Source organism: Mandrillus leucophaeus, unplaced genomic scaffold (genome assembly GCF_000951045.1).
Source record: "Mandrillus leucophaeus isolate KB7577 unplaced genomic scaffold, Mleu.le_1.0 Scaffold210, whole genome shotgun sequence".
Classification (NCBI taxonomy): Eukaryota; Metazoa; Chordata; class Mammalia; order Primates; family Cercopithecidae; genus Mandrillus; species Mandrillus leucophaeus.
The window spans coordinates 4,165,047-4,177,472 of NW_012102144.1; positions in this window are offsets into that span (position 1 = coordinate 4,165,047).

Genomic DNA, 12,426 nt, shown 5'->3' on the forward strand with positions numbered 1-12,426 from the left:
TTCAAGAAAATATTATGAAATTAAATATAGCAATGTATAAAATATTATACATCAACATTAAGTTGGATTTATTCCAAATATGCAAAGCTGGTTCAACATTAAAAAATCAATCAATGTAACCCACTGTATCAATAGGCTAAAGAAGAAAGGTTATATCATCATATCAATTGATGCTAAAAAGGCATTCAACAAAATTGAACATAGTCATTTAAAAAACCATCAGAAAACTAAGAATAGAGAGAAACTTCCTCCACTTAATCAAAAACATATACAAAATAGCTACAGCTAACATCATACTTAATGGTGAGAGACTGGACACTTTCCTCTAAGATTGGAAACAAGGAAAGGATCTCTCCTCAACACTCTTGTTTAATATCATACTGGAAGTCCTAGCTTGTTCAATGAGACACACAGAAGAAATAAAATGTATACAAATTAGAAAGGAAGAAATAGAATGGTCTTTATTTGCAGATGATATAATCATCTATGTAGAAAAACTGAAAGAATCAACAAAAAGCTAACAGAACTAATAAGTGAGCATAGTAAGTTTGCAGGATGAAAGGTTAAGACGAAAGACACAGGATGAAAGGTTAGGATGAAAGGTTAAGAGTTAATCGCTGTCTTATATATTAGTAGCTAACAATTGGAATTTGAAATTTAAAAAGATACTATTTACAGTGGTACACCCACAAAAAGAAATACTTGGTATAAATTTAACAACACATTTATAGATTTGTATGCAAAATACTATAAAATTCTGATTAAAAAAATCAAATAAGGTATAGATAGAGAGATCTTCCATGTTCCTGGATTGGAAGACTCAATATTATTAAGATGGCAATTCTTCTCAACTTTATCTATAGATTCAACATAATTCTACTCAAAATTCCAGCAAGAAATTGTATACATTTTGACAAACTGATTCTAAAGTTTATGTGACAAAAAGACTTAGAATAGCTAAAACAATAGTGAAGAAGAACATGGAGGACTCATAATACCTAACTTTAAGACTTTCTATAAAGCTAGAAATCAATATACCATAGTATTGGGAAAAGAATAGACACATGTATCAATAAAACAGAAAAAGACTTACACAAATGTAGTCAATTGCTCTTTGACAAATATGCAAAGGTAATTCAATGGAAAAAAGACAGTCTTTTCAACAAGTAGTGTGGGAACAGTTGGATGTCTCTCTATAAAAAAAAATGAACATAGACACAAATCTTACACATTTTCCAAAAGTTATCTCAAAATTTATCATAGACCTAAAATTAAAAGGCAGAACTACAAATCTTTTAGAAGAAGGCATGAAAGAAAATCCACATGACCTTAGGGTTGGTGGTTAGTCTTCAGATACAGCGCCAGAGCACAATACATGGAAGAAAAATTGATTAGTAGATTTTATTAAATTAAAAAGCTCTGCTGTGCAAGATACATTGTTAAGAGAATGAAAAGACAAGGCACAGGCTGGGAGACAACATTTTAAAACAAATATGCGGTAGTTTGGATGCTGTCCCCTCTAAATCTCATGTTGAATTGTAGTTCCCAATGTTGAAGGTGGGGATGTGAGAGGTCTTTGGGTCACCTCAGGGGGCGTATCCCTCATGGCTTGGTGCTGTCTTCCAGTAGTAAGTGAGTTCTTGCAAGATCTGGTTATTTAAAAGTATGTATCACTTTTCCATCTGTCTCTTTCTCCTGGTTGCTATGTGAGATGCCTGCTCCCTCTTCACCTTCCACCATGAGTGTGAGCTTCCTGAGGCTTCCCCAGAAGCCACCCATGTTATGCCTAGAAGCCTCAGGAAGCAGTTGCCAGCACTATACTTCCTGTAAAGCTTGCAGAAATATGAGCCAATTAAATCTGTCTTCTTTATACATTACCCAGTCTCAGTTATTTCTTTATAGCAATGCAAAAATGATTTAACACAGAAAATTGGTATCAGGAGTGAGGAACTTCTATAAAGAGACCTGAAAATGTAGAATGGAGTAACAGGCAGAGGTTGGAAGAGTGTGGAGTGCTCAGAGGAAGACACGAAGATGGGGGAAAGTTTGGAACTTCTTAGAGACTGGGTAAATGATTGTGACCAAAATGCTGATAGTAATATGGACAGCAAAGGACAGGCTGATGAGGTCTCAGATAAAAATGAGGAATTTACTGGGAACTGGAGCAAAGATCACCCATGTTATGCCTTAGTAAAGGACTTGACTGCATTCTGTTCATGCCCTAGGGAGCTGAGGAAGTTTGAACTTAAGAGTGATGACTTGGGGTATCTGACAGAAGATAATTCTAAGTGTTTAAGACTTGTCCTTGCTGCTTCTAAAAACCTATTCTCAGATGTAGGAGCAAATAAATGACTTAAATTTGGAAGTTATATTTAAACAGGAAGCAGAGTGTAAAAGTTTGGAAAATTTTACAGCCTAACCATGTGGCAAAAAAGGGCTTTTTTGGGGGGATGAATTGTTGTGGAGCAACCACTTATTAGAAAGGTTTGCATGACTAAAAAGAGCCAAGTGCTGATAGCCAAGACAATGGGAAAAAGTCCTTAAAAGGCTTTCAGAGACATCTGAAGTGGCCCCTCCCATCATAGGCCCAAAGGCCTAGGAGGAAAGAATGGTTTTGTTGGCCATGCCCTGGACTCTGCAGCCTTGAGCAGTCTTGGGCACCACTTCCTGCATTCAGACCACTCCAGCTTTAGCCATGGCTCAAAGGGATCCAGTTATAGCTTGGGTCACAGCTCTGGAGGGCACAAGCCATAAGCCTCGGTGGTTTCCACATGGTGTTAAGCCTGCAGGCTCACAGAGTGCAAGAGTGAAGAAGCTCTGGAAGTCTCTGCCTAGATTTCAGAGAATTTATGGAAAAGCCTGGGTGTCCAGGCAGAAGTCTGTTGTAGGGGTAGAGCCCTCACATAGAGCCTCTACTATGGTAGTGCAGAGGGGAAATGTGGGGTTGAGGCCCCATGCAGAGTCCCCACTGGGGAACTGTCTAGTAAAACCTTGGGAAGGGGGCCACTATCCTCCAAATCCCAGAATGGTAGAGCCAGCAGCAGGTTGCAGCCTCAGCATGAAAAAGCCACAGGGAGTTTCCCAGGGCTTTGGGAGTCCATCCCTTGTAGCAGTTTCCTTGGATGTGGTACATAGAGTCAAAGGAGGTTATTTTGGAGCTTCAGGATTTAATGACTGCACTGCTGGGTTTTAGACTTGTGTGGGCCTATAGCTCCTTTCTTTTGGTGGATTTCTCCTTTTTTGGAATGAGAATGTTTACAAATTCTTATACCCCTCTTGTATCTTGGAAGTAAAAAACGTATTTTTGATTTTACAGGCTTATAGGTGGAAGAGACTTGCTTTGTCTCAGATGAGACTTTGCACTTTGGACTTTTGAGTAATGCTGAAATGAGTTGAGACTTTTCAAGGATTATTGGCAGAAGATGTGCAATGTGAGAAGAACATGAGATGTGTGAGGCCAGGGGCAGGATAATGGAGTTTGGATTGTAATCCTCAATGTTGGAGGTGAGGCCTGGTGAGAGGTGTTTGGGTCATGAAGGTGGATTCCTTATGGCTTGGTGGTCTCCTCACTACAGTGAGTTCTCCTGAGATCTGATTGTTTAAAAGTGTTTGGCACCTCCGTCCCTTACTTGCTCCTGTTCTTACTATGTGAAACATCTGGTCCTCCTTTGCCTTCTGCCATGTTTGTAAGCTTCTTGAGGCCTCCTGAGAAGCTGAGCAGATACCAGGACCATGCTTTTTATAAAGCATGTAGAACCATGAGTCAATTAATTTTATTTTCTTTATAAGTTACTCAGTCTCAGGTATTTCTTTATAGCAATGCAAGAATGGCCTAACGCAACATATTTAACAAAAGACTTGTATCTGTAATACACAAGAACGCTTAAAAACTCAACGATAAGAAAATAAACAAGCCAATGAAGAAATGGGCAAAAGATCTAAACAGATACCTGAGCAAGAAAGATATAAAAATGGCAAAGGAGCATATGAAAAGATGCTAAATATAATTTGCCATCACGGAAGTACAAATTAAAACAATAATAAGATACTACTACATTCCTATTAGAGTGATTAAAATCCAAAAAACTGACAACATCAATTGCCGGCAAGGATGCAGAGCACAGGAAATTTCACTTATTGTTGCAGTGGATGCAAAATGGTATAGTCATTTTGGAAGAAGTTTTACAGTTTCTTGCAAAGCTAAAATAGGCTTACCACATGTTCCAAGACTCATGCTCCTAGGTGTTAACCCAACTGATATGAAAACCCATGTCCACACAAAAACCAGTGTGTGAATGTTTACAGCTACCTTATTTAAAACTACCATCAACTAAAAGCAACCAAGATGTCCTTCAATAGGTAAATGGATAAATAAATTGTGATACATTCAGACAATGTGATGCCATTCAGTAAAAATGAATGTGCAATCAAGCCACTAGACTAGGTTGGAGAGAATCGTGCATGAGGTAGAATCTGACACTTTGGAGCTGGGCTGTCCAGGGGGAGTGACTAGTCACATGAACACTTAAAATATGGCTAATGTGATTGAAGAACTGAATTTTCAATTTAACTTAATTTAAAATTAAATACCCACCATGTGTCTGGTGGCTGCTATATCAGGAAGTCCAGCTTTAAAACATTAAATTCTGTTCCTCCCTGTTGCAAATGTCTCCAACCCCAGATCTAGTGCCCTTTGCTTCTCTCTCCATTCTTTGTTATAAGGATCAATTTACCCTTTCTCTCTTAGTTTTTATCTGATGCTCTGTTATGGTGGAAGGTGAGGATATGGGACAGGAAGAGTGAGGATAAGCAGATAAGTCTACTGAATAAAGACAGAGTCCTCTTTTTTGTGGAGTTTCAGATACTTCTAAGGATTCTGCATGGATTCATTTATCTAATTGTCATAAAATCCTTGATCTAAGTAACATTATAATGATTTCCATTTTATAGATGTGGTACCTGACACACAGAGATGTTGACAAAGTTCACGTAGCTAAGAAACAGTGGAATCAGGCCAGGTTCACATTGTAAACCACTGTGCTATAGTGTCTCCTAGTACGGCCCTAATTTGTGGGGCCAGTGGGCTTGAGATGGCATTCATTTACCTCCGATACTACAGAGTACAAAAGCAGCAGCTTCTGGAATTGAGGTATCATGAATGATTAGTACCTTTGTTCAAATGATTAGTACCTTGTCCTACTCCAGGGAGTAGGACATAGAACATCGTAGGGCTGATCTGGGCTGGGGAAGAGATGGCATCCATCTTCTACCAATATTTGCATTGACCATGTCATTTTTAGGTCCAGGGTCTTCAGTGGCTTCCCAGTTATCTAGGCATCAAATGCAAACTCCTCAGCCTGGAATTTGTATCTAACTTACCTTTGTGACTTGATCTTCAACTCCTTGGGTGTTTCTAGCCTCTACATGGTCTCCACTACCCACTGGTCTCTGAGCCCTTCTTGCACCAGTCTTCTTGACTTCCTAATTTGTGATTGAGGCATCTTTCTCAGTGGGATCTAGGAGGTCTAGCTATTCACTCATGTTTCTCAACCTTTCATCTGCCTTGAAGCCTGTGTAGAATACACCAACCCAGTAACATGAAGCCCAGCGATTGCCTCCCTTCCATTCCACTACCATTGCCCTTGCTTATGTCCACACTACCTGAACCACTGTAGTCTCCTAACTCCTCCTTCCTGTAACCCACCCCCCAAATGCACCCAATAGCTGCTGGCTTGGTCTTCCTAGCACAGCTCAGCAACACAGACTCTTGCTCATTTGCTTAAAACTTTTACCCTTTCCCCACTACATGGGAATAATAAAGGTTTCCTACCTCTCTTAATCACTGGCCTTCTTGCATTTTCCTAAGCATGCTGATGTGTATTTACCCATGAAGCTTTGTATGCACTAGTCCCTCTGCCTGGGATGCCCAAGTGGCTGTTTCCCACGTAGCAGTCAGGACTATGCTCAAGTTTCATTCTCTCAGAGAAGCCTTCCATGAACAGAATAGTGGATCTAGCTCTCCCTTTATTCTCTTTTCCCCGCTGCTTTTCTTTGAAGCATTTATCTTTGCTTCACATTATACAGTAGGTCCTTGAAGAATACCATTTTGTTCAATGTTTCGTTACAATGTTGATGATAAAACTAATTGATTCTGTGGAGTCTGCACATTCTCCTCATGTCTGTGTGAGTTATCTATGGGTCTTCCGATTTCCTCCCACATCCCGAGGCTGTGCATGTCAGGTTAATGGGTGTGTCTAAATGGTCCCCGTCTGAATACGTGTGGGTGTGTGAGTGCACCCTACAATGGGCTGGTGTCCTGTCCGGGGCTGGTTCCTGTCTTGTGCCTTGAGCCACTGGGACAGACTCCAGCCACCTGAGATCCTGAACTGGAAAAATTGGATAAATCATTATCTTACTTGTTTTGATTAATCTTTTAAAAATGTAAGTATAGTTCACATTAATTTCAATGTTTAATATTAAAAGGGTTTGGGGTCTTTCTTTAGAAGTTTGGCAATTTTGTGTTTAGAAATATGCCAAAGGAACTTAACTCCTGTTACTATAAGTTAGCCTAGGTAAAATTGGTTTCATTATATGTAGTTGCACTTAAAGTTGCGGTTTCCAAGAATCTATCAAGGATATTAAGCGAGGACTTACTGAATATTTTTTGTTTTTTTTTTTTTGTTAGTCTCCCTACTGGAACGTAATTCTGCCAGGGCTCACATGTTGTCTGTGTTATTTACTGCTATCTACAGCACCGAGAACCATGCCTAGGCACTCAATAAACATTTGTTAAACAGATGAGAAAATGTAAAATATAAATCAGATAGCTCTATTAATCAGATATCCTGGTTACAAGAAACAGAAATCTATGAGGGCAGTGCTTATTAATAACATTTGGAAGGGGAATGGCCTTTTGTTTCTCTAGAGCTGTATGGACCAAACTGTGCTTTATCAAAGTCTTATCAATTTGCAGTGGCAGACTGTCATCTGGACAAAAAATGATTAATAATAAATGCAGCATTCCATGTTCATTTCGTGAAGATCCACAACACAAGGTGGCATCTTTAAGGTTCTGAGCCACCCTGTAATAAACAAACTAGATTAAAAAAATCTTAAATATATATCAGCACAGAATTCTTTTTCTAAAGAGCTCCTCAGAGTAGATTCAAGTTAAGATGGTCGCCTGACATGAAATAATTCTATTCCACCTTCCTCTGATACAGGCATGGTATATCCTAGCACAGAGGTATGTCTTTGTGGCTCACAATTTGTCTAACAAATGAACATGTGAACTAAGCCAGGCCAATTAGAGGACATCTGAGAATTAAATGATGAATCTGGGAGATAGACTTCCCTTGCCTCGCAGGCTGTGGATCTAAGGCTGTAACTGTTTTCCCCCATAAGTTATTGGAGTGCAGGTTACATGAGTAAGTTCTTTAGTGGTGATTTGTGAGATTTTGGTGCACCCATCACCCATGTATACACTGCACCATATTTCTAGCTTTTTATTGCCCACCTCCCTCTCACTCTTCTGCCCAAGTCCCCAAAGTCCATTGTATCGTTATTATGTAAGGCTGTGACTTTTAAGGGGCCCAATCTATACTCCTTGCCTCATGGAGAAAGTCTGTTTATGACAGGACAGGAGCCAACTTAATTCGCAACAAGAGAATTAGCTGAAAGATGCAGAGAAAAAGAGGAGGAAAAAGCAAATAATGGAGAATAATAGGAATTTAATAGGGATAATAATATGGCATTTAAGTCTTTAAATTCAGTCATTTCTGAAGCTAGATCCACCCAACTTGATGTTTGAAAATTTCTTTCTTTTTTTTTTTTTAAAGATCGGCTCACTAATACACACTCACTACCATTTTTACATAATGCCCAATGACAAATCTCAGCAATTAAGCCTGACTTGTTAACTAACCCACTCAAAATTGTAAAGGACAGCACATAACTAACCAACTAACCAACCAACAAGAGCAAATGGTGCCCTTGTCTCTGAATGATATACAGATTTTTTCTACTCCTTCATGGATGAAGTCTACATAGATTCTTAGCTTCCAACAAGAGTAAGATAATCAGATACAGTGTGATATTGTGCAAATACCAAGGCAAGCATGTACAAGTTTAAAGTACACAATTCCAAGGGCTGGGGGTAGGTGCTATTCACAGCAGTCTTTAGAGGCTCTTTAGTCTGATGAACCTGACTATGCTAGTTCTCTACACCTGTGTTTCTGCAGAAGAAACAAGGGGCAATCTTCCTCTACCCAAGAAAGCAAGACACTTGTCTAATGCTTCTTTATGTCCTCTAACAGTGTCTTACCTAGAGAAGGCCTTAATTCATGTTTGTGGAATGAATGAAACTCAGGCTGGTCCTGTTCCTTATTAACATGGTTATAGTCAAGGTTGGCTTAAGGAATTTGTAATAAAATTTATTTTCAGCACATTACTTCATGAATGCTATCCTTGTAGATTCATATATATTCAGTGGTTGCTTTTGAGAAATCTAAAAATACCGTCCCTTGGCATTTGCCCTAGAACAGTGTGCTGCCTTGATGCAGCCATAACAGTCATACCATATGGGAGGAAACCTGGGTACTTTCAAACAGACTCCTCTTTTAAAATCAAGTCTGCTGCTGTCGCTGGAGCTTGCAGCCTCCTGAACCTCTTTATTTAGATACAGCATTCCAGGGCCATTATTTCATTTGTAGAGGCATTTTTTAAATAGCTTGCAGTTTAGGCTTTTCACCACTAGAGTTCAACCTTGCTCTTACCTAGATGATTTCATGGAAGAAAACTTTAAATAAATAAAATACAACAGCATCTCTGCAAGCAAAACACAAAGAAAATTCCCCAAGTACCTTCTCTAATTCAAATCCTGACCTTTGACTACCAAAAGCCGGCTTTGTTCATGTGCCTTTTTATTTTTTCTGACATGCTTAAGATTTCCTGGTTGGTATTGTCATCAAGGATCAAATTCTTGAAGACCCTTGCTTAGTTACAAGTAATTTGTCAATGCTTGATAAATAATTTCTCCTTGGATTCAGTTTGTTTACTTCTAAGTACAACCTTTAGCTGAAACTGCCTGGCTAATTGATGGGAGAGCATGCTTCTGGTTGGTAGATCCTGGGTGCTCACAGCAGGGTAGTCAGAGCTCCAGTGAAAGCAGATGCTTCTCTGGGTCTCATAGTTGATCACTAATTTTTTGAGAAGTTTTTTTTTTTTAAATAAATATAGCTTTCTCCATGAGGTTTGGTTTTGATTTCCAAATTCAAGACCTACCTCTTTTCCCCTTCCTTTGTACCCATTGTCTTCAGATATATTTCTGAAGAGACCAAAATCAAGCATACAATTTTGTCACAATTTTGCTAATGGTCAACCTATCACTCCCAGGACCTCTAAAAACTATGCTGTGTCAAATTAGGGATACATAATAATTATAAATGCATAACAAAAGCTAACATTGGGCATTTATTATACACTTGGCACTTCAGATTGTTTGTTTCATGCAATCTTCACAAAAGTCTCATGAATCAGGGATGCTCCTCAGATAAATAAATAGTAAAACATATGTCATTCTTTTTGAGATAAGGTATCTGCTCTGTTGCCCAGGCTGGAGTACAGTGGCGTGATCTCAGCTCACTGCAGCCTCCGACTCCCAGGTTCAAGTGATTCTCATGCCTCAGCCTCCTGCATAGCTGGGACCATAGGCGTGAGCCACCATGCCTGACTAAGTTTTTGTATTTTTGGTAGAGACAGGGTTTACGCCACGTTGCCCAGGCTGGTCTTGAACTCCTGAGCTCAAGCATTCCACTCGCCTTGGCCTCCCAAAGTACTATATATAAATAATTTCACTAAGGCCACTCAGCTAGTAAGTGGTGGAGTGAGAAGTCAAACACAGGTCTTGACCTGAACATTGTGGTCAATGAGGGTTCTACATTCATATAACCTGAACTTTTTGAGGGCACAGATAAAGAGTATAATAACAACCCCAATAAAAGGAGTGGCCATGGCTAGGCAGAATAGCAAGAAACTTGCAAGAGATAAGCAGAAATTAAATGATGAAACAAAATGTGTTAACTGGGGTTTTGGAACAGACACAGACACCCTGTTCAAATGACTGATGTATATAGGCTTCACCATCCCTAATAACAGAGAACACGCTATCAACATGTAATGTGGTAAGAACTTCTCTCAGTCATACTGGCTAAAATGTTCACCAATTTATTAAAAGGGAGAATCTTAAAATTGATCTTCAAAACTCACTATTTAGAATTTCACAGTTGTGACAAATAAAAATGCTCAGGTTGGCTCTATGAGGAATTATCTAGGGTTCAAGTAGTCTCATCTAACCTTTTTGTTTTCATTTTTATATTCCGGGTTAATGAGTCCTGTGTCCAATCAAATGCTATTACAAGTACTTACTCCTGATAGGCCATTCATTCCTCTATTCACTCATTCATTAAATACTTACTAAGCATCTACTACATACCATACATTGTACTAGGTGCTGAGAATATGAAAGAAAACAAAACAAAAAACAGATAAAAATATCTGTCTACATTTTACATTCTGGTAGGGGAGGTAGAAAATGAGCAAACAAATAAGTAAAATGCGTAGTATGTGTGATGGTGATAAATATTACACAGAGAAAAATAAAACTGGGAAGGGAGATAATAAATGCTGTTCAATTTTGTTTGCTTGTCTTGCAACTTGAAACAGAGGGGCCAGAGAATGATAACTATTTTTTTTGTGTGAGACAGGGTTTCAGTCCGTTGCCCAGGCTGCAGTGTAGTGATCTAATCTCTGTTCACTGCAACCTCTGCCTCTCAGGTTCAAGAGATTCTCCCACCTCAGCCTCCTGAGTAGCTGAGACTACAGGTGCACACCATCATGCCCAGCTAATTGTTGTATTGTTTGGTAAAGACAGGGTTTCACCATGTTGGCCAGACTGGTATTGAACTCGTAACCTCAAGTGATCTGTCCACCTCAGCATCCCAAAGTGATGGGATTACAGGCATGAGCCACTGCACCCAGCCTAATAGTAGCTCTTGTTTGTGGCCATTCTAGGTAAAGTAGTGGCTAACATTAATTGAGTACTTACTATGTAGCAGGCCTCTTTAATTTATATCTCATTTAATTCTCATAACCACTCTATTTCACAGATAAGGGGCAATAAACACAAAAATCATGTAACTTGTCCAAATCACACAGCTAACAAAAGAAAGCTGTGGACATTTTGAGTCAGAGCCCAGGTTCTTAACCCCACCAGCATGCTTGTCTTTTGGTATTCGCTGCTGCATACTTTAATTGCCTATATAAGAAACAACACCAAGTAAACCATGCTGGCCCAATTTTCTAGTTCTAGTTTGTTTCATTCATGGTAATATAAAAATTAGCTGTTTATTTTCCATAATAACTCCTTAAATATACTTGTTATGTGGAATGTATTAAGTTAGTTAGGATTATGGTTTATTTATATATCTAAAATATGTACTCTCTTTATATTAAAATATTTATAGCAGCTGACAAAATTTACTGCAAAATAGACTGATTATCCATAAGAATTATAAATGATAAATAAATGAACCTCGGTAGGTTGTGCATGTAAAGACAAATTGGTTAATGATAAAAACAGAATAAAGATTATCTGCAGGAGCAAGGAGTGCAGGTAATATCAGTCATTTGAGATGAACTCACTACTACTATCAGAAACTGAGTTTGGCTATACATTTCCTAGCTGCTAAGACAGAGTAATATCCACACTAGGTTACATAATATTCATTTTTTCTTGGACAAAGGAAGATAGTAAAGTGTCCATGAGAAAAACTTTCTTGCAACTGATCCTTATAAAAGGTTCATAGGCCAACAGTGAAGAATATTTTCAACTTTGCAGGAAGCAAGGACTCCTACAAGAAAAATGTTTTTACAGTCTTCTATAATAAATGGGAGTGCAAATGAAATTGGCATTTTTGGTGGGGAGAAATAGTTGAGATAATATAATCTAGGTATTCTCTGTTCTGCATACCTTATTTAACAGTGGGTTACAGAATGGGGAAATGGATAGTTAACAGTTTCCATGGATTCTTCCTCAAAATGTTAATTACAGTAAGCAAACCTTTGACAGGTGTCATATCAAAATTAGTTTCATGACTAGTAAAAATATAATAAGACTAATAAAAACAACAGCTGCTACAAAATGACAATGGCAGCTAATAACTACTGCATACTTATCAGGAGGCAAGATCTGTGTCGAATATTTTACAAACATTATTTTATTTAAGGTTTCCCATAAGTTTCGGAGTTAGACACAGTCATATTCCCATTTTAAAGATGAGAAAACTGAGACTTAGAGAAGTTAGGAAAGTTTCCCAAAGTTGCCCAGCTTGTAAGGATCTGAGAGCTCAGATTCAACCATGGTCAGAC